The sequence below is a fragment of the Marmota monax genome, unplaced genomic scaffold (genome assembly GCF_021218885.2).
Source record: "Marmota monax isolate L192 unplaced genomic scaffold, Marmota_monax_Labrador192_F-V1.1 WCK01_AAM20220418_F8-fsc00200, whole genome shotgun sequence".
NCBI lineage: Eukaryota > Metazoa > Chordata > Mammalia > Rodentia > Sciuridae > Marmota > Marmota monax.
In genome coordinates, this window is record NW_026692549.1 from 217979 (window position 1) to 239770 (window position 21792).

A 21792-nucleotide genomic window follows, 5' to 3' on the forward strand; every position below is an offset into this window, starting at 1 on the left:
AGTAGTATTAAAGAACACAGTTCATCTATTATATTAGTATTAGGTGCTGTAGTATGGACATTGTGTTAGTATTAGAAGCACAGGGACATATGTTAGTTTAAGATGCTATATGTGAATATTACTTTAATATTAAAGGGCACAGGGAATATATATTAGATTATTATTTTTAAGTTAGATTACATAGACAGTATGTATATTACATTGGTATTAAAGGCCACAGGATAGCTATTCTGTTAGATTGAGAGGCTATAGTATGAATGTCATATTACTGTAAAAGACTACAAGGCAGCTATTACTTTAGTATCAGATGATATAATATGGATATCATACAAATATACAGGCCACATGGCAGCTATTATATAAATTTTAGATTCTATATTATTGGTACTATAACATTTTTTAAACCACATGGCAGCTATTATATTTTAGATATTATATGTTGAATATCATTAGTATGAAAGATTACAGAAAGCTAATATATTAGTATATGATGCTATAGCATGGATATTACATCAACATTAAAGGCTGCAGGGCAGCTATTATATTTATTTAAGTGCTGTATTATTGATAGTTTATTAATATTAAAGTTCACAAATCAGCCATTATGTTGGAATTAGATGCTACAGTATAGCTATCACATTAATAATAATGCCATAGGGCAGCTACTATATTAGTTTAATATGCTATAGTATTGATATTAAATTGATAATGAAGGCTATAGTGCAGCTATTATATTAGCTTTACATGCAATAGTATGCACATAATATTAGCATTAAAAGCCACAAGGCAGTTATTATACTAGTTTTAGAGGCTGTGCTATGGTTATACTTAGAATACTATAGGCCAATAAACAGTTATTCTATTATATTTAAAATGTATATTATATTAGTATTAAAAGCCATAGAACAGCTCTTCTGTTTTAGATGCTATAATATAAATATTACATTATTATTAAAGACCACAGGAGAGTCACTTTGTTATATTTATATGGATATCATTAGATAAGAGGAACTAGTCACATTTTATTAATTTTATTATTTTTAGGTGCTATCATACAGATATCATATTAGTATTCAATGTCACAGGCCAGCTATTATATTAGTTTTAGACTGTATAGTATGGAAATCATATTAGTATTAAAGGCCACAGGTCAGAAATTGTATTAGTTTTAGAAGCTATAATATGAACAATATAGTATGGATATTATATTATTATTAAAGGTCACAAGGTAGCTATTATATTAGTGGTAGACTATATAGAATAGAGATCATGGTATTATCAAAGGCCATAGGGCAGCACTTATATTAGTTTTAGAATCTACGATAGGATAATATATTAATTATAATCACCACAGGTGTTATGGTTTGGAAGTGAGGTTGTTACCATTGTTTACCGGTGACGAGTCCTTGCTTCCCCAATGTTGAAGTATAACACCAGAGAAGCACGCTGAGGCAAGGTTAGAGTGGAAAGTAGAGGCTTTATTAAAGGACAGCAGAAAAGACTTCTCCTGGAGGAAGAAGAGGACCCAAGAGGTGGAATCCGTGGAAGGGCTGTTGTCTCCCCTTTTTATAGCTAAGGTCTTCTTTTAGTTTTCCCCGCATTCCTGTCACATTCCTGTCTTTTGTTCTGTTAAGTGTGGGGCACAGGTGGGCCAAAGAAGTAATCTGGGCAAGAGGGACATTTGGGTTAGCATCTCCCTGTTTGCTGGGAGCTGTTTCATTAACACTTCTTTGGATGGGCTCTGGGCCTCGGGGACATTAACATTCCAAGAGTTGCTCTGCTTTTCAAAGACTATTCTCAACATGGCCTTCATTTTGGATTTTACTCAATATTAGACCTGATTTACCTAACTACACTGACTATCTATCTTTAAATCTGGCTTCAAGGTGTCTCCCAAAGTTCATGTGTGAGACAATGCAAGAAGGTTCAGAGAAGAAATTATTGGGCTATAAGAGCCTTAACCCAATCAGTAAATCATTAATCACCTCATTGGATTAATTGAGTGGTAACTGGAGGCAAGTGGGGTGTGACTGGAGGAAATGGGGTATTGGGGGTAAGCCTTTGAGGATTTACTTTCAGAAAGTGGCATGGGTATTGTTGGTGGCTTTTACCCAAATTTATTGTGATATTCAGGAGAAGAAAGCTGAACAGATTTGAAAAACATGGACTTGAAAGGTGGGAGTAAAACTGGGTCTAAGGAAGTTGCAGTTTTTAAAGACTTTATTATTACTAACATATTTTATCATTACTAATATATATTTGTATCTGGCAAGTGGAGATCTAGCTAGCTAGTGAGCTAGCTAGCTATCTCCTTTGATCATCATGAGAGCTGCTTCCCTCTGCCACACTCTTTCACCATATGTCCTTCTTCACCTTGAGCTCCAAGGAATGGAACCAGCAATCTGTGGACTGAGACCTCCAAAACCATGAGCCCCCAAATAACCTTCCCTCCTCTATAATTGTGCTGGTTGGGTCTTTTAGTCAGAGCAGTGAAAAATCTGAATAAATTAAATTAGTACCAAAAAGTGGAGTCATTGCTGTGACTAACCTCACCATATGGTTCGGAAGCTTTTGGAGCTTTTTTGAAATTGGTGCAAGGAATTTTGAGATGCTCAATAGTGAAAGCTGAAAATGGTTTATACTGTTATAAGCAGAAAGCTTAATTTCCAATTCTGGTAGGAGCTCAGAAGACCAGAATGCCAAGGGGACATGGAAAGTGAAGACATGGCTTGAGAGGGTTCAGAGGAGGATACTATTGGTAAGTGGACTAGAGGCCATTAATGTTATGTTCTAGCTGAGAAGTTGTCTGCATTTTGCTTATGTCCTGAGACTTTCTGTGAGGCTGATTTTAAAAGTGATGAACATCTTAACCTGGCAGAAGAAATGTCTAGGCAACATAGAATTCAGGCAGTGGCATGGGTATTGTTGGTGGCTTTCACCCAAGTTTATTGTGATATTCAGGAGCAGAAAACTGAACAGATTTGAAAAACATGGGCTTGAAAGGTGGGAGTAAAACTGGGTCTAAGGAAGTTGCAATTTTTAAAGACTTTATCCATTATTAATGAAATGCAAAAGACTTTGCCCAGAGACAATAAGAAAGATGGCTTGAGGGCATCCCAGGAGCTGACAAGACCACACCCAACTCAGGCTCAAGGGAGCAAAAGTGAAAATTCTCTTGAAGAGAGATAATTGGGGAACCCTTCTTGCACAAGGGGGCCTAGGAAGTTTTTTCAACGTGCTTACCACCAGAAACTCAGAGGCTACTGCAGCCAGGATCCCTGAAGGCTTTACCACTTACTGCTTGGGATGGCAACAGACATTGATAACAACCACATGGGGCTGGTTCTGAAGGAATATAGGATGCTGGAGTTAGGGGGTCTTGGAAGTTTCCATCAAGATTTCAAAGGAAGGCCTGGGAGACAAGGCAAAGTGCAGCAGGGTTGGAGTCCATTCAGGCAGCCCCTGAGAGGGCAAAGTGTGGAGGTATGAGGAGGAAGCCAAAGCTGCAGTGGATACCTCCAAGATTAAGAAATGCCAGTAATATGAGACATCATCCTAGGAAAGCTGCAGGAATCAAGCAGAGACAAGCCAACAGAAAGCCACTTGGCTACAAACAACAAGGCTACAGGGGCAGATCTACACAGGCCCTTTGGAGAGAACATAATGATGCCATGTGCTCCAGATGCCAGCCACAGAACTGCAGAACTTGTTTTCCCAGCTGGATTTCAGTCTTAGTTTGTTCTTTTCCCTTCTTTCTATGCCCCTATTTTTCTGAATGGAAATGTTTGCTCTGTATCATTATATATTGAATACTTGTAAATTGCTTTTAATTTTATGGGAGCTCAAAATGCAATATTGCCTTGACTTTGAACTTGAACTTTGAGCAATATTGGAACTGTTGAAACTATGGGGACTCTTCGGAATGGACTATTAAAATCATTAAAGGAAGCACTGTATTCTTTTGCCTAATCAATACAGCACTGGGAGTGCCCAAGCCCTGGGTGGCTGGCAGCTACCACACTGAACCACCCAGTGTAGTCGCTTTACAGGTTTCACTCTCACTTCCAGGTCCATGATTTACTGCAGATGTTTTTCGTGTGTGATGTGGTGAAGTATCAGAGTTTTCTTCTTTCCAAACCTTGACCCACTTGTTCTACTAACACTAATTGAAAAGTCTTTCCTTTCCCAAGGGAATAAACTTGAAGTCAACTGACAGGATGTGCAGGGGGCCTATTCATAGAGTCCACCAATTCTCCACTGCACTGCCTGATTTCTCTGGCTGAAGAGTAATCTGATTCCTCCAGCTGTTCTTCTTCTGCAAGATGAAGACAAGTTTGAGATTTGGGGGACCAGGGGCAGAATGCCCCTGGATGTGAGGTATTCATGTGTAAGACAATGCAAGAAGTTTCAGAGATTGGGTTATAGGAGTCTTAACACAATCAGTAAATTAATCACCTGATGGGATTAATTGAGTGGTAACTGAAGGCAGGTGGGGTGTGGCTGGAGAAGGTGGGGCATTGGAAACATATCTTTGGGGATATATTTGTATCTGGCAAATGGAAAACTCTCTCTGATCTGTGATCATCATGAGAGCTGCTTCCCTCCACCACACTTCCACCGTGATGTCCTGCCTCATCCTGAGTGCCAAGGAATGAATCCACCTGTCTGTGTCCTGAGAACTCTGAAACTGTGAGCCTCCAAATGACCCTTTTCTCTTCTACAATTGTGCTTTTAGTCACAGCAATGAAAAAGCTGACTAAAACAAGAGGGCAGATATTTTGTTGGTTTTGGATATGACATGTGGATGTCATACTAGTATTAAAGTGTGGGAAGCCATTCTCGCATGTGATTGGGCACCTCCATGATTGGGTGTGAGGCATTCTGGCTAAACTGTGTCAGAACTAATCCCCACCCTCTCTAGGTGCGAGAGCCCATCCGTGTAGGGGTGTGACTGACCATTGACCCTGAGACCAATCACTGACCCTGACCTTGGAATGCTGTCCCCCTCGACCTTCATTGAATGGAATTTTCCCCTGAATTTCTTGTTCCCCAATAAAAGGCCACTCCCTGGCATGCTCTCTCTCTCTCTCTCTCTCTCTCTCTCTCTCTCTCTCTCTCTCTCTCTCTCTCTCCTGCTAGTCTGTGTAAACCTCACTGCCCCACCAGGTGGCTTGAGGCAGGAGCCAGAGGGGAGAGCCATCTCAGACCTGGTCAAAGAAAAAGGTAAGTTGAGTTTTGTGTGTTTATTTTGATCTCACTAGTTAACTTCTATGCTTCGAATCTCTTGTATGAAGCCAGAGTGCTGGTGGCGTGGTGGATTAAAGGCCACAGGGCAGCCATTATATAAGTTTATATATCACAGTTTGTATATTCTATTAATATTAAAGGCAGATATTATGTTAGTTTTAGAGGACAAAGTATAGATATTATGCTAATATTAAAGGCCACAAATCAGTTATTTTATTAGTTTTAGAGATTGAAGAATGGCTACATGGAAGATATTAAATTAGTTTTGGATGCAATACTATGGATATTCCAGTAACATAAAAAGTGAATGAGCAGCTATTGTATAAATTATAGAAAGTATAGTATAGACATTATAATAATATTAAAGGCTAGAGGGCAGCTAATCTATTAGTAACAGATTCTATACTATAAACATCAGATTGGTCTTTAGCACCACTGGAATAACTATTTTATTAATTTCATGTGCTACATGTGGATGAAATGTTAGTATTAAGGTAATAAGACAACTATTGGTATTACATGCCTCACTATGGATATCATATTAATAATAAGGCCACAGATCAGCTACTACATTCATTTTAGATGCTATGTATGGATATTACATTAGAATTAAAAGCCACAGCACAGCTATAATATCAGGTTTTGATACTGTGCTATGAATATAATAACAAGCCACAAGGCAGTACTACATCAGTTGTATATGCTCTAGTAAGGATAGTATATCAATATTAAAGGCCATTGGACAAATATTATATCAGTTTTATATGATATAGTATACATATTAATTTTAGATGCTATAATACCTGTTTATGATACTAATATCATATTAGTTTTAAAAGCAACAGGATAGATATTGTATTAATTTTAGATACTTAATAAAAATGTTACAAAAATATTAATATATTAGTATCAGATGCTACACTATGGATAGTACAAATAAAAGGAAAAGTGCAGCTATCATTTAGTGTTAGATGTTCTAGCAGGATATCAAAGTAATATTAAAGGACACAGGATTAATTATTGTATTAGCTTTAGGTACTATATAATAATATTATATTAGTATTACTTGCCACAGGCCAAGTATTCTATTTATTTCAGATGCCATGGTATTAATATCAAATTCATGCCGAGGCCTCAGTGCAACTATTGCATTAGTTGTAGATGCTATTTTATGGGCATCATATTAGCATGAAAGCAACATGAAGCAATTACATTGGTTCTGGAGGTCACACTGTGGATATCATATTAATGTTAAAGTCCATAGAAAATATATTTGGATATTATGTTAATAATAAAGAAAACAAGCCAGAGATTTAATTAGTTTTAGTTGCTATAGTATCTACATCATATTAACATGAAAGTTAACAGGGCCACTATTATATCAGTATTAGATGCTCTACTAAAGATGCTACATTAATGTTAAAAGCACTAGCATATCAATTTTAATGCTATTGTATAGATATCATGTTGGTATTAAAGATCATAGGGCAGCTATCATATTAGTTTTAAATAGTATAATATAGATATTATGTTAAAATTAAAGGTCACAGGGCAATCGTTACATTAGCTTTAAATCTATAATACCTATATTATATAAATTGTAAATGTCACAGGAAAACTATGATATTAGTTGTGAATATTATAGTAGGAATATCATGTTAGTACTAAATGCCATGAGACAGCCATTATTTTAGATTATAGGCCACAGTGTACATATTATATTAATATTAAAGACCACATGGCAGTTACTGTTAGTTTTATAGGCCAAATAATGCATATTATATTAATATTAAATGCTACAGGTCAGTTGTTATTTTAGCTTTATGGCTAAAGTATGGATATTATATTAATATTAGGGTTAGATGGTCACAGGCCATCTTTTATATTGGTTTTAGAGGCTGTAATATGGATATCATATTAATATTAAAGACCATAGAATAGATAATATATTAGCTATAGAAGTTATAATATGGATAACATAATAGTCTTTAAGGCTACAGGGCAGCTATTTTATTAGTTAGAGCTGCCAGAGTATTGATACTGTATTAGTATTGAAGGCAACTGAACAGCCATTATATTCATGTTAGATGCCACACTTTGGATATCATATTAGTATAAAAGGCCACAGCATAGCTCTTATATCAGTTTTATATGCTACAATATGAATATCATGTTAGTATTAAATGCCACAGAGCAGATATTATATTAAATTTTGATGATACAATTATAGATATATTAGGAAGGCCACAGAGCATGTATTATATCAGTTTGAGATGCTACAGTTTGGATACTGGATTAGTATTAAAAGGACACAGTCAGCTATTATTTCAGTTTTAGAGGCCACCATATGGATATTATATTAATATTAAACCCACAGGGAATCTATCAGTTTTTGATGTTCTTATATGGATATCATATCAGCATTAAATGCCACAGGCAGCTATCACATGAGTTTTATATGCTATAATATGAATATCATATGAGTACTAAAGGCCATAAGGCAGCTGTTCTTTTAGTTTTAGACACTATAGTATTAATATCTTATTATTATAGGCCACAGGGCAGCTATTATATTAGTTTTATATGCTACATTAGTTTTAAAGATCAGTTATATAGCAGATATTACATAAAATTTAGGTGCTATTTTATGGATGCCATGTTAGTACTAAGGGCACAAGGCAGGTAGTATAGAAGTTTTAGAAACTGTAGTAGGAATGCTACATTGATATGGAGGGCCAGAAGAGACCTATTATATTTGTGTATGGATATAATATTAATATAGAAGGCCACAGGTAAGTTATTCTATTGTTATTAGAAGTCACATTGTATATGTATGTATGTATGTATGTATGTATGTATATTAATATATTAGTAATACTAAAGGCCACAAGAAAGCTATTTTATTAGTTTAAGATATTATAGTATAGAGGCTGGGTTTGTAGCTCAGTGGTAGAGCACTTGCCTAGCACATGTGAGGAACTGGGTTTCATCCTCAGCACCACATAAAAATAAATAAATAAAACAAAAGTATTGTGTTCATCTACAACTAAGAAAAATATTTTAAAAATTTAAAAGATGTTATAGTATGATTTTTGCATTAATAATAAGTGCCACAGGGCAGATATTATATTAGTGTCAGTTGTAGTAGTATGGATATTACATTAATGTTAATGGTCACAGGCAGGTATTATATTCATATTTGATGGTTTACTATGCATATTACATTAGTATGCAAAACCAATGGGCAACTATCGTATCAGTTTGAGACACTAAAGTATGAACATTTATACTAATATTAAAGGCCTCAGGATAGATATTTATTAGGTGCAGATGCAGTTGTATTGATACTGCATTAATATTAATGGCCACCAGGAAGGTTTTATACTAATTTTAGATGTTATAGTATAAATATCAATTAGTAATGAAGCCACTGGGTACCTATTATATTAGTATTTGATTCACTAATATAGATGTCACATTAATATTAAAAGCCACAGTACATATATTAGTTTAAGATGTTAAATTAATACTAAAGTTCACAGGCCATCTATTATATTAGTTTAAGATGCTATGCTAAGGATATTACTTTAGTATTGAAAACTCAGGGTAATTATATTATAGCTTGAGCTCATTAATGAATATCATTTTACCACAAAAGACTACATGAGCTATTACATTAGTTTTCAAAGCTATGACAAGGATTTATATTAACATTAAAGGCCACAGGGCAGTTATTAATTTTGCATGCTATAGTATGGATATTATTGAGTATTAAAGACATAAAACAGCTATTAAATTAGTTTTACAGGCTATAAAATTGATATTACATCAAATTTAAAGGCCACAGAGCAGCGATTATATTTATTTTAGATGCTATTATAGAAATATTATATTACTGTTAAGGGCAGCTAAATATGAGTATGCATATAATATTAGGATCAAAAGCCATAGAGCAACTATAATATTAGTTTACTATTAGTTTTGATGCTATAATATGGATATTATATTAGTACTAAAGCCTCAGGGCAGGTATTTTATCACTCTAAGATGATAAGAATATGGATATTACATTAGTATTAAATATCCCAGTACTATAATTGTGTTATTTTTAGATGACACAGTATGGAAAACATTCTAGTATTAGATTTCACAAGGGATTTATCATATTATTTTATAATCTTTTGTGTGGGTACCATATAAGCACTAAAGGCCATAGTGAGCAATTATATTAGCTTTATATTTTATATTATGAATAACATATGAATACTAAATGCCACAGGGCAGCTTTTATGTTAGTTTTAGATGCTGTAGGATGGATATTGTATTAAGATTATAGGCTACAGTAGAGCAATTATATTAGTTTTAGAGGCGATAGTATAGATATAATATTAATATTAAACTGCATAGGTCAGTTATTTTATTAGTTTTAGATGCTACATTATGAATATGAATGTCAAAAATACCACAGAGCAGGTATTATTTCAGATTTAGAGGCCACAATATTGATATTATATTAATAATGACAGGAAGCTATTTTATTAATTTTAGATGCTATAGTACAGAAATTAGTATTAAGGATCAGATGGGGGCTGGGTTTGTGGCTTAGTGGTAGAGTGCTCGCCTAGCATGTGCAAGGCCCTGGGTTCGATGCTCAGCACCACATAAATAAATAAAATAAAGATATTGTGTCCAACTACAAATAAATAAATATTTTATAAAAGGGTCAGATGGCAGATATTAGATGATCTATAGTATGGATATCATATTAATATTAAATGTTATAGGGCAACAATTATATCAGCTTCAGAGGCTATATTTTGGGTATCATGTTACTTAAGGCAAAGAAACAGATATTTTGTTAATTTTAGATGCTACAGATATCATATTTGTACTAAAGGCCACAGTTCAGCCATTATATATTAGCTTTTGATGCTATACTATGGATATATATTAATACTGAAGGTCACATGACAGTCACTGTATCAGTACTACGGGCCACAGAAGAGAGGACAGTTATTTATTCACTTCAGATGCTATAATATGGTCATTATTTTATTATTAAAAGCTTTATGGAACTATTATGCAAATTTTTGATGCTATAATATGCATATCATATTAGAATTAAAGGCCACAAGGCAGTTATTATATTAGATTTTGATGCTATAATATGGATATTTTATTAGTACTAAAGTGTCCAGGGAACATATTACGTTAATTTGAGATGTTATAATGAGGGTAAAATAATAATACTAAATCTATAGGCAGCTAATATACCAATTTTCAATGCTATCATATGGATAATGTTAGTATTAAAAGATTATGTGGTGGCTATTATATCAGTTTTACATGCTATAATGTAGATATGATATTGGTGTTAAAGGCCACAAGGAAGCTATTTTATCAGTATTATCTAATACTGTGGATAAGATATTATAATATTTAAAACTTATATAATATTTCCCTTGTGTCTTTTAATACTAATAAGAATATCATATTAGCATTAAAGACCACACAGGAGAGCTCTTACATCAGTTTTGGATGCTCTATTATAGATATCATGGTAGTATTAAAGGCTACAAAACAATTATTATGCCAATTTTAATTGCTAGAGTGTGGATAATAAATTAGTATTAAAGGTCATAGGCTGCTTTTCTATCAGATTTAGATGTGATAGAAAAGATATTATTTTAATATTAAAATCCACATGGAAGCTACTATATTAGTCTTATAGGTATTATATGGATATTATATTATTATTAAATGTCACAGGGCAGCTATTATGTTCATTTTATATGTCATAGTATCAATATTATATTAATATCTAAGAGCATATGTTAAAGGCCATAAGGCATATATTATATTAATTTTAGGTGAAATTTTATGGATGCCATATTAGTACTAATGGTACTGGCAGGTACTATATTAATTCTGGATGTTATAATACAAATATTATAGCAGTATTAAAAGCCACAGGACAGCTATTAGTTTTAGATGCTATAGTATGAATATTATATTAATATTAAAGACCATGATGGAGCTATTATATTAATTTTACAGCCACATATGTGTATATTAATATTAAATACACATTTTAGTTAAAATATCAGTTTTAGGTGCCACAATATGGATATAATATTAAAGTTCACTGGGGATTTATTATATCAGTTTTGAATCCATAGTATGGATGATAACATACTAGTATTAAAAGACCACAAGTCATCTGTTATTTTACTTTTAGAGGCCACATGATTGGTATTATATTAATATTAAAGGCCATAGGGAAGCTATTATATTACTTGTAGTTGCTGTATTATGGATATCATCATAGTATTAAAGGACATAGTGCAGGTATTATATTAGTTTTGGATGCTATAGTGTTGATATCATAATAGTATTAAAGGCCATGAGGTAGCTATTAAACTAATTTTAGATGCTATACTATGGATGTTATATTAGTACAAAGGGTCAAAAGACCACTCTCATATTATTTCTAGATAGTATAGGATTATGATAGTCATCTTTTCCACCATTGTGTCTCAAAGTCCTGACAAGAACATTTTTAGAGAATGAAAATTTTATTTGGCACTCACGGTTTCCAAGGTTTCAGCCCATAGAAGGCCAACTCCATTGCTGTGGAGGAGGAAAGCATCTCAGAATGTGGCAAACAGGAAGCAGATACAGAGCTCTGCTCATCAGGAACAAATACACCCCCAAAGAATGCCCCCAGTGAAGCACCTCCTCCAGCCACACTACCTAACTACAGTTTCCACCGACTAAAACCCTATCAGTGGATTAATGGACTGATTGGGTTAAGGCTCTCATAACCCAATTATTTCATGTCTAACCTTTCTTGTGCTTTTTTACACATGACATTTTAAGTGACATCTCATATCTAAACCATAATATTCTGCTCCACCCCTCAAAAGTTCATGTCCTTCTCACATGCAATGTACTTTGAGTCCATTTCCAAGAGTTTAGAGGTTCTTAACAGTTCCAGCATTCCCCAAAAGTCCAATTCCAAAGTCTCTTCTGAGACTCAAAACAAAATCACAGTGTGAACCCCTGTAAAAATCAGTATATACATACATCCAATATATAATGACACAGAGTAAACATTTCCATTCCACAAGGGAGAAATAGGGGCAAATAGAGAGAAGGGATGGGACCAAAGCAAGTCCAAAATCCAGCTGGGCAAACAAGACCTGTATTTCCACATCCAGCATCTGAGGCATATGGCATTGTGATATTCTATCCAAAGTTCCTGTGTAGCTCCTATCCTTTTGTTAGTAGCAGTCTACATGGCCTCTTCTTGGCCTGTCTCTGCTCAATTCCTTGAGATTTCCTTGGCAGATGTTCCATGATACTGGCATCTCTTAATCCCAGAGTTCTTCACTGCAGTTTTAGCTTCCTTCTCACTTTTTCATTCATCAGCCTCTCAGGAGCTACCTGCAGGGACTCCAACCCATTACACTTTGCCTAGTCGCCCAGGTTTTCCTTTGACATCTCCATGGAAGCCTCCATGACCCCCTTAGTCCAGCATCTTTCAATCCTACAGAACCAGCACCACAAGGTTGATGCCAAGTTCCCACCATCTCAAGTAGCAGCCAAGCCTCCTGAGACCATGGTTTCAGCAGCCTCTAGGTGCCTCAGCCTCTAAGTATGGTGAAACAACTTCCTAGGCCCCCTTGTGCAAACAGGATGGGGATGGTCTTGCCAATTCCTGAGATGCCTTCAGGCCAACTTTCCTATTGTCTCTGTGAAAAGCATTTAGCATCTCTTTTGTGGTTCTAATTTCTTTAACAACCACAACTTCCTTTAGCCTCAGTTTGCCTCACACTTTTCTGACAAAACTGAAAGTTATTCAAATCTTTCTCCACTGATTTATGATCCTGATTATCACAGTAAACTTGGCCAAAAGTTGCCAGAAATAATTGTGTCCCTGCCTGAATGCTGTGCTTGCCTTGAAATTTGCACCACCAGATTATTTACACTATCACCTTTAAATTCAGCCTCCCAGAAAGTCTCAGAACAATGCAAAATATACATAACTTCTTAACCAGAATTTAATAAAAATGGCATCTCATCCTATTTCCAATACAGTTCTCTTCTCCTAAAACCTCACAAGTCCAATTGTTACTGTCTATACTCCTGTCAGCATTACAGACTTATAGGCTCCCACCAGAACCCCCCATTAAGCTCCACTAACAACATTTGAAAGCTCCAGCTTGCATCTCTAAACTTTTCAAAATTTCTTTCCCCAAAAAAACAGCTTCAAAGTCTTCTGAACCCCATGTGACCATGTGCTGTTATTTACAGCAATTAACCCACTCTAGGTACCACTTTGTGTTTTAGTTAGCTTTTTCTGCCACTGTGATGAAAAGACCTGACAAGAAAAAATTTAGAGGAGGAAAAGTTTACTGGGTGTTCATAGTTTCAGAGGTCTCAGTCCAAATATGACCAACTGCATTGTTTTTGGCCCAAGGTAAGACAGAGCATGATCATGGCCAAAGGGTATGGAAGAGAAAAGAGGCTCAGGGCATGGCAAATAATAAAAAGAAAGAGACCTCTGCTCATCATGAACAAAATATAAACCCCAAAGGCATGTCCCCAGTGACCCATCTCTCCAGCCACACCCTAAGTAAACACCCACCTTAAATTAACAGCCTCTGGTTAAAAACCACTTGATCCCAATGTGTGAGTTAATGTACTAATTAGGTTAGGCTCTTATAACCAAATCTTTTGACATCTCAACTTTCTTCCACTGTCTTAGCAAGGGACTTTTAGGAATTTCATATCTAAACCATAACAGGTATAGATTTGATATTAGTATGAAAGGCCAAAGGTTAGCCATTACATTACTTTTAGATGCTCTAGTAATGAATACCATATTAAAGATAACAGGGCAGCATAGATGTTATTATGGAGACTATATTAGTATTAAAGGTCACAGGGCACATATTACATCAGTTTTAGATAACAGCATGCCTATTATATGAGTGTTAAAGGCCATATTACAGATATTATATTAATATAAGATGCCATAGTATGAATAACAAATTAATATTAATTGCCATATGGCAACTATCATATTACAATTAATACTCTATTATGGATATTATAATAGTATTAAAGGTCAGGGAAACTATTGTGTCAATTTAGATTCTCTAGTATGGATAACATATTAGCATTAAAGATAATAAGGCAGCTATTATATTAATTTTACAGCCCACAGGATGAATATAAAAAACTTAAATGCCACAGGGCAGCTATTATATCAGTTTTAGGTGCTATATATTGGTATCACATTAGTATTCATTTTAAATACTCAAATATGGATATCATATTAATATTGAAGACCATAGGAAAACTATTGTGTCAGTTTTAGATGATGATATAATAAGAATATCATATTAGTATTAAAGACCACAGCTCAGATATTTTATTAGTTTTAGATTCAATAGCATGGATATTCCATTAATATTCAAAGCCACATAGAAGCTAGTGTATCAGTTTTATATAATAGGGAGCTATTATATTAACAAGTAATATTAGTCTTGAAGCCAAAGTTCAGCTACTATAATAGTTTAAGATGTTATGTTATTAATATTAGTTTAATTTCCAGGAGCGCGCCACGTGGAGGTGTGTTGCTGCGGGTCTCAACATGGTGGGGTCTCCGTTCGTTGTCCCACCCAGGCCGATTCTTTCACTGAACCCACAGGAAGACGTCCAGTTTCAGAAGGAAGTGCAGCACGTCAGCCAGCGAGTAACCCAGCAAAAAAAAAGCAAGAAAAACTTATTCCTGGAGTAATTTTTGTGGGCCTTCTGTCTCCAGCACTTTATGAAACCCAAATCAAAGCATATTTCTCCCAGTTTGGCACTATTATAAGATTTAGACTATCCAGAAGTAAAAAGATTGGAAATAGAAGAGGCTATGCCTTTGTGGAGTATAAGTCTGAAGATGTTGCCAAGATAGTTGCTGAAACAATGAATAACTACCTTTTTGGTGAAAGACTCTTGGTGTGTCATTTTATGCCACCAGAAAAAGTACTCAAAAAACTTTTTAAAGAGTGGAATGTTCCATTTCGTCAGCCATCGTATCCAGCCATGAAGCGGTATAATCGGAATCCGACATTTTTTCAAAAACGCAAATGGAAGAGCAATTTAAAAAGAAAGAAAAATTTCTCAGGAAAAAAAATAGCAGCAAAAGGAATTAATTATGATTTTTCTTCATTGGTTTTATCATCCAGTAAGACCAAAGATCCTTCAGATAAACCTACAAAGAAGAAAAAGTCTTCAGGCATACCAAAGAAGAAGAAGAAGTGGGTTTCTAAAGGCACTGCTGCCACTCCTGAGAAGTCTATAGATAGCCAGGGCCCTACACCAGTTTGTACACCAACAATGTTAGAGAAACTAAAATCTGAAGTGGCGGGAATGGATGATGATGAAGATAATGAAATAGTTTTCAAGCAGGACGTATACGGTGCAGAAGGAGCAGTAGAGACTCCAACACCTAAACAGTCAGGGAAGAAAAGACAAAGACAAAAACCAGTGATTCTGAACTTATTATATGAATATATATCTTCTGACAAAATGTGATTTTTTTTTTTTCTTACAGTGGCTGACTATATTTTACAAAGTACAATGAAATGTAACCATCAATAGACTCAAAAGAGAAAACATGCTGTTTGGAAAGCAATCAGTAGTTTGGCCTTTTTGAGCCTGTTGAAGTACCGGGGTACATCAGAGCTTGCAGTGGTTGGGCTCACACTGCCTTTGCCCTAGTCTCAGTTTTCCTATCCCCTCTTTATTTTGCCCATGTTAAAGGGTAACTGTTAACTGTACATTTAACAACTAATCTGAAGCTATTTTTATTGCCACCAAATAAAGACAGTCAATCCTGAAAAAAAAATATTAACTTAATTCAAAGGCCACTGGGCAGCTTCTATGTTAGTTTAGATGTTATACAATGGAAATATATATTAGTAAGAAAGCCTGTAGTGCAGCTCTTCTATTACTGTTGGATACCACATACAGAAATTATATTAATATTAAAGGCCACAGGGCAGGTATTATATCAATTTTATATGCAATAGTATGAATATTATCATAGTTAGAAAACCAAAAAAGGACCTATTATATTAGTTTTAGATGCTATATTTAGATATCATATATGTATAAAATTCCACAGGGCAGCTAATATATTAATATAAGATGCTATAATATGGATATTACATCAATGTTAAAAGCCATGGGCAGGTATTATATTGATTTGGATACTATAATATGGATATCATTTTACTGTTAAAGTATTATAGTGTGGCTATCTTATAATTATAATATTAATTTTAGATACTATAGTATGTATATTAACATAATATCCACAAGGCAGATATTAGTTTTACATGGTATATTATGGGAATAAGTATAGGTCACAGAACACACATTTTATCAGTTTTTGATAGTATAGTAGGAAAGTTATATTAGTATTAAAGGCCACAGCATAGCTTTTATATCAAATTGATATGTTACAATAGTTTTAAATACTAATTTATGAACGTTATATTATTATTAAAGTCCACAAGGCAGTTATTATATTAGTTTTAGATACTATTGTATGGATATTATATTCATATTTAAGGCCACAGGACAGATTATATTTGCTTTAGAACTCACAGCATGAATATAATTGAATGCAAAAATCAGCTATTGTGGGCTGGGGATGTGGCTCAAGAGGTAACATGCTCGCCTGGCATGCACGGGGCACTGGGTTCAATCCTCAGCACCACATAAAAATAAAATAAAGATGTTGTGTCCACCAAAAACTAAAAAATAAATATTAAAAAAATTCTCTCTCTCTCTCTCTCTCTCTCTCTCTCTCTCTCTCTCTCTCTTTCACTCACTCTCTTTACAAAAAAAAATCAGCTATTGTATTAGTATTACTTGCCTCAGGCCAGTATTATATTCATTTCAGATGCCATGGTATTGATATCACATTCATGTCAAGGCCTCAGCACAGCTATTGCATTAGTTGTAGATGCTATCTTATGGGCATCATATTAGCATGAATGCAACATTGAAACAATTACATTGGTTCTGGGAGCCACACTGTTAATATCATATTAATGTTAAAGGCCACAGAAAATTATTATATTGGTTTTTCAGGCCACAGTTTGGATAATATGTTAATAATAAAGGAAACAAGTCAGTGATTTAATTAATTTGAGTTGCAGTAGGATCTACATCATATGAACACTAAAGTTCACAGGACAGCCTATATATCAGTATCAGATGCTCTACTAAAGATGCTATATTAATGTTAAAAGCCACAGGGCACTAATAAAATCAATTTTCAATGCTATTGTGTGGAATATCATGTTAGTATTAAAGATCATGGGGTAGCTCTTATATTAATTTTAGATGTCATAGTATGGATATTATATTAAAATTGAAGGTCACAGGGCATCTGTTACATTAATTTTAAAATCTATAATATCTATATTATATAAATTATAAATATTAGAAGAAAGCTATTATATTATTATCAGATACTATAGTATTATATTGGTTTTAGATTATATAATATGGATATTATATTGGTATGAAAGGCCATATTTTATTAGTTTTATTTTATTAGTTTTAGAATCTATAATGTAGATAATATATTAATTATAATCACCACAGGGCAGCTATTATATTAGTTTTGAATATAAGACTGATCACAAGTTCAAGATCAGCCTCAGCAACTTAGTGAGGCCCTAAGCAACTTAGTGAGACCCTGTTTCAATTTTTTTAAAAAAGGGGGGTTGGGGTTGTTCTGTGGCAGAGCACTTGCCTTGCAAATGTGAGGCACTGGGTTTGATCCTAGCACCACATAAAAACAAATAAAGGTATTCTATTAAATCCAAAACTTCAGTTATTATATTAGTCCATATACAACTAAAAATTTTTTTAAATGGTGGGGGGTGGGGGGCTGGGGATGTAGCTCAGTAAAAAAAAGTGACTGGGAAGCCATTAGCAGCTTTTATATCAGTTTTAGAAAATATAGTTGGGTATCATAATGATATTAAAGGTTACTGGGCAGTTATTGTATTAGTGATATATTCTACACTATGAATATCATACTAGCATTAAACACCATCATGTAGTTATTTTATTATTTTCAGGTGCTATGGTATGAATACTATATTAGTACTAAAGGCCTCAGGACAGCTCTTATGCCAGTTTTAGATGCTATATATGGATATCACATTAGAACCAAAAGCCACAGAGCAGCTATTATATCAGTTTTCAATGCAATATTATGTTTAATTTAACATATGATACAAAAGGCCACAGAACAGTTATATCAATTTTTGATACTATAGGATGGACATAATAATAGTATTAAACACAACAGGGCATCTATTATATTACTTTTAGATGCTGCAATATAGATATCATATAAGCTATGAAGGCCACAGGGCAGATACTATATCAGTTTTATTTTTATTTTTTATTTTTTTGGTACCAGGGATTGAACTCAGGGGGACATGACCACTGAGTCACATCCCAGCCCTATTTTATATTTTATTTAGAGACAGAGTCTCACTGAGTTGCTTAGCACCTCACTTTTGCTGAATGAAGCTGGCTTTGAAATTATGATCCTCCTGTCTCAGCCTCCTGAGCCACTGGGATTACAGGCATGTGTCACTGTGCCTGGGCCTATATCAGTTTTAAATGCTATATCATGGATATCATTTTAACATCAGAGGCCACAGAGCAGCTGTCATATCAATTTTAAATGCTATATTAGTCTTAAAGGACACAGAGCAGCCACTTTATCAGTTTTTGATGTTCTATTATGGATATCATATCAGTATTGAAGGCCATGGAGCAGGAATTATAGCAATCTTAGATGTAACAGTATGGATATTGAATTAGTATTAAAAGCTATGGGGCAGTTATTATATTGACTTGAAATGCCATTATTTTATTTTATTAATTAATGGAATCATTTTATTATAAAAGGCTACAATGCAGCTATTTTAATAGTTTTGGAAGACAGAGCATGGATATTATATTAACATTAAAGGCCAAAGGGAAGCTAGTATATTAATTTTACATGCTGTTCTGTATATCATAATACTATTAAAACCACAGGCAGTTATTATATTAGCTTAAGATGCAATAGGATGGATATTATATCAATATTAAAAGCCACAGGGCATGTATTATATTTCTTTCAGATGTTATACTATAGATATTATATTAATATTAAGGGTTACAGGGAAGCTAAGTAATAAGTTTTAGATACTATGGATATGATATTAGTATTAAAGACAACAGGGCAGGGGCTGAGGTTGTGGCTCAGTGATAGAGCACTTTCCTAGCAAGTGTAGGGCCCTGGGTTTAACCCTCAGCACCACATAAAAATAAATAAATAAAATAAAACAACAGGACAACTGTTATATTATTTACAATGATAAAGTATGGATACTACATTAAAACTATAGGCCACAGGGCTGCTATTTTATTAGTTTTAAATGCTGTAGTATGGATATCATAAAAGAATTGAAGGTCACAGAGCAGGTATTGTATTCATTTTAGATGCTGTAGTATGGATTTCATATAGTATTAAAAGGCCACAGGGCAACTATCATTTAAGTTTTAGGGGGCACAGTGTTGATATTACTAAAGACCATAGGGCAGCTAGTATATTAGCATTAGATGCTATATGTGGATATTGTATTAATATGAAAGGACACAGGTGAGCTATAATATTACCTAAAGAGGCCACAGTATGGTTATAATATTAACAATAGTGTCACTGGCAGCTCCTACAGTACTTTAAGATGATGTAGTGGGGCTGGGGCTGGGACTCAGTGGTAGAGCACTCATCTAGCATGGGTGAGGCATTGGATTTGATCCTCAGCACCACATAAAAATACATAAAATAAAGCCATTGTGCCCAACTACAACTAAAAAAATACCTATTTAAAAAAAGATGATGTAGTATACACACTGAATTAGTATTAAAGCCCAGCCAGGCAGTGGCACATGCCTATAATTCCAGTGAGTTAGGAAGCTAAGGCAGGAGGATTACAAGTTCAAGACCAGCCTCAGCCACTTAGTGAGTCCCCAAGTAATTTATCAAGACCCTGTGTCAAAATAAATTTTAAAAAATCTAAAAAGGGCTAGGGATAGGGTTAAATGCCCCTAGTTTCAATTTCTAGTACCAAAAGCAATGTATTAAATCCAAAACTTCAGTTATTATATTAGTTCTATATGCTATACTATGTATATCCTATTAGTATTAAGCTATTATAGTCACTTTAGGTACTATAGTTTGGATATCATATTACTATTAAATGCCAGAGCTATAGGCATTTAGTTAAATTATATTAACTTTAGATGCTATATTATGGATATCATAATAGTATCAAAATCCACAGGGCAGCTATTATATTACTTTTAGAAGACATAGTATAGAGATTTTATTAAATTTAAGGCTAAAGGTCATAGGGCTGATATTATATCCATTTTAAATGTTGTATTATTGATATCATATTATATGGATATCATAATAAAGGCCATAGAGTATCTATTATACTAATTTAAAATGCTACAATAAGGATGTCATGTTGGTATTAAAAGATACAGGGCAGGGGCTGGGATTGTGGCTCAGCAGTAGAGCACTTGTCTAGCATGTGTGAGGCCCTGGGTTCAATCTTCAGCACCACATAAAAAAATAAATAAACAAAATGAAGGTATTGTGTCCAACTACTTCTATTATATCAGTTTTAGATGCAATCATATGGGTATTACATTAGTGGCTACAGGGCAGATATTATATTAGCTTGAGATGCTATACCATGGATATTAATTTAGTATAAAAGACTACAGGGCATCTATTATATCAGTTTTGTGCCAATCACCACCCATTCCTGAGTCACCATGCCATTCAGCACCCACCACGTCACCAAAGCAGCCCTTCTTAAGCTGAAGCTTGTAGACTCACACTGCTGCTTTCTTCCTCTCCTTTTCTGTATTCTTCCTCTCCCTTTCTGCTCTCTTCCTCTCCTTTTCTTCCCCTTCAGGCAGCTCCCCAATAAAAACTCTTGGTTGAATTTCCATCTCAAGTGAGTCACTTGCCTTTCATTGGATATAGTTTGGATATTTTATTAACATTAGAGGTCACAGGGAAGTTATTATATTAATTTTAAATGCTGTGTATGAGTAATGTAATAGTATTTAAACCTCAGGGCAGTTATTATATTAGTTATACTTGCTATAGTATGAATATTACATCAATATTAAAGCCTCAGAGCAGCTATTATATTAATGTAGATGCTGTAGTATGGATATTATACTAATATGAAAGGCTAGAGGAGAGCTATACAATCCTATTCTACAGCCACAGTATGCATATATTAATACTAAATGCCACAGAGAAATTTTTACAGTACTGCAAAATGCTACAGTAAACATACTACATTAGTATTAAAGGCTAAAGTTTAGTTATTATATTAGTTTTAGATACTAAAATATATTTATATAGTTTTATGG

The 21792-nt window shown here is 34.2% G+C and overlaps 1 pseudogene; it reads left to right on the top strand.

Annotated features, from left to right (window-relative positions):
* The first annotated feature begins 14908 nt into the window (after positions 1-14908).
* Positions 14909-16083, top strand: LOC124093504 (MKI67 FHA domain-interacting nucleolar phosphoprotein-like; annotated as a pseudogene).
* The last annotated feature ends 5709 nt before the right edge of the window (positions 16084-21792 follow it).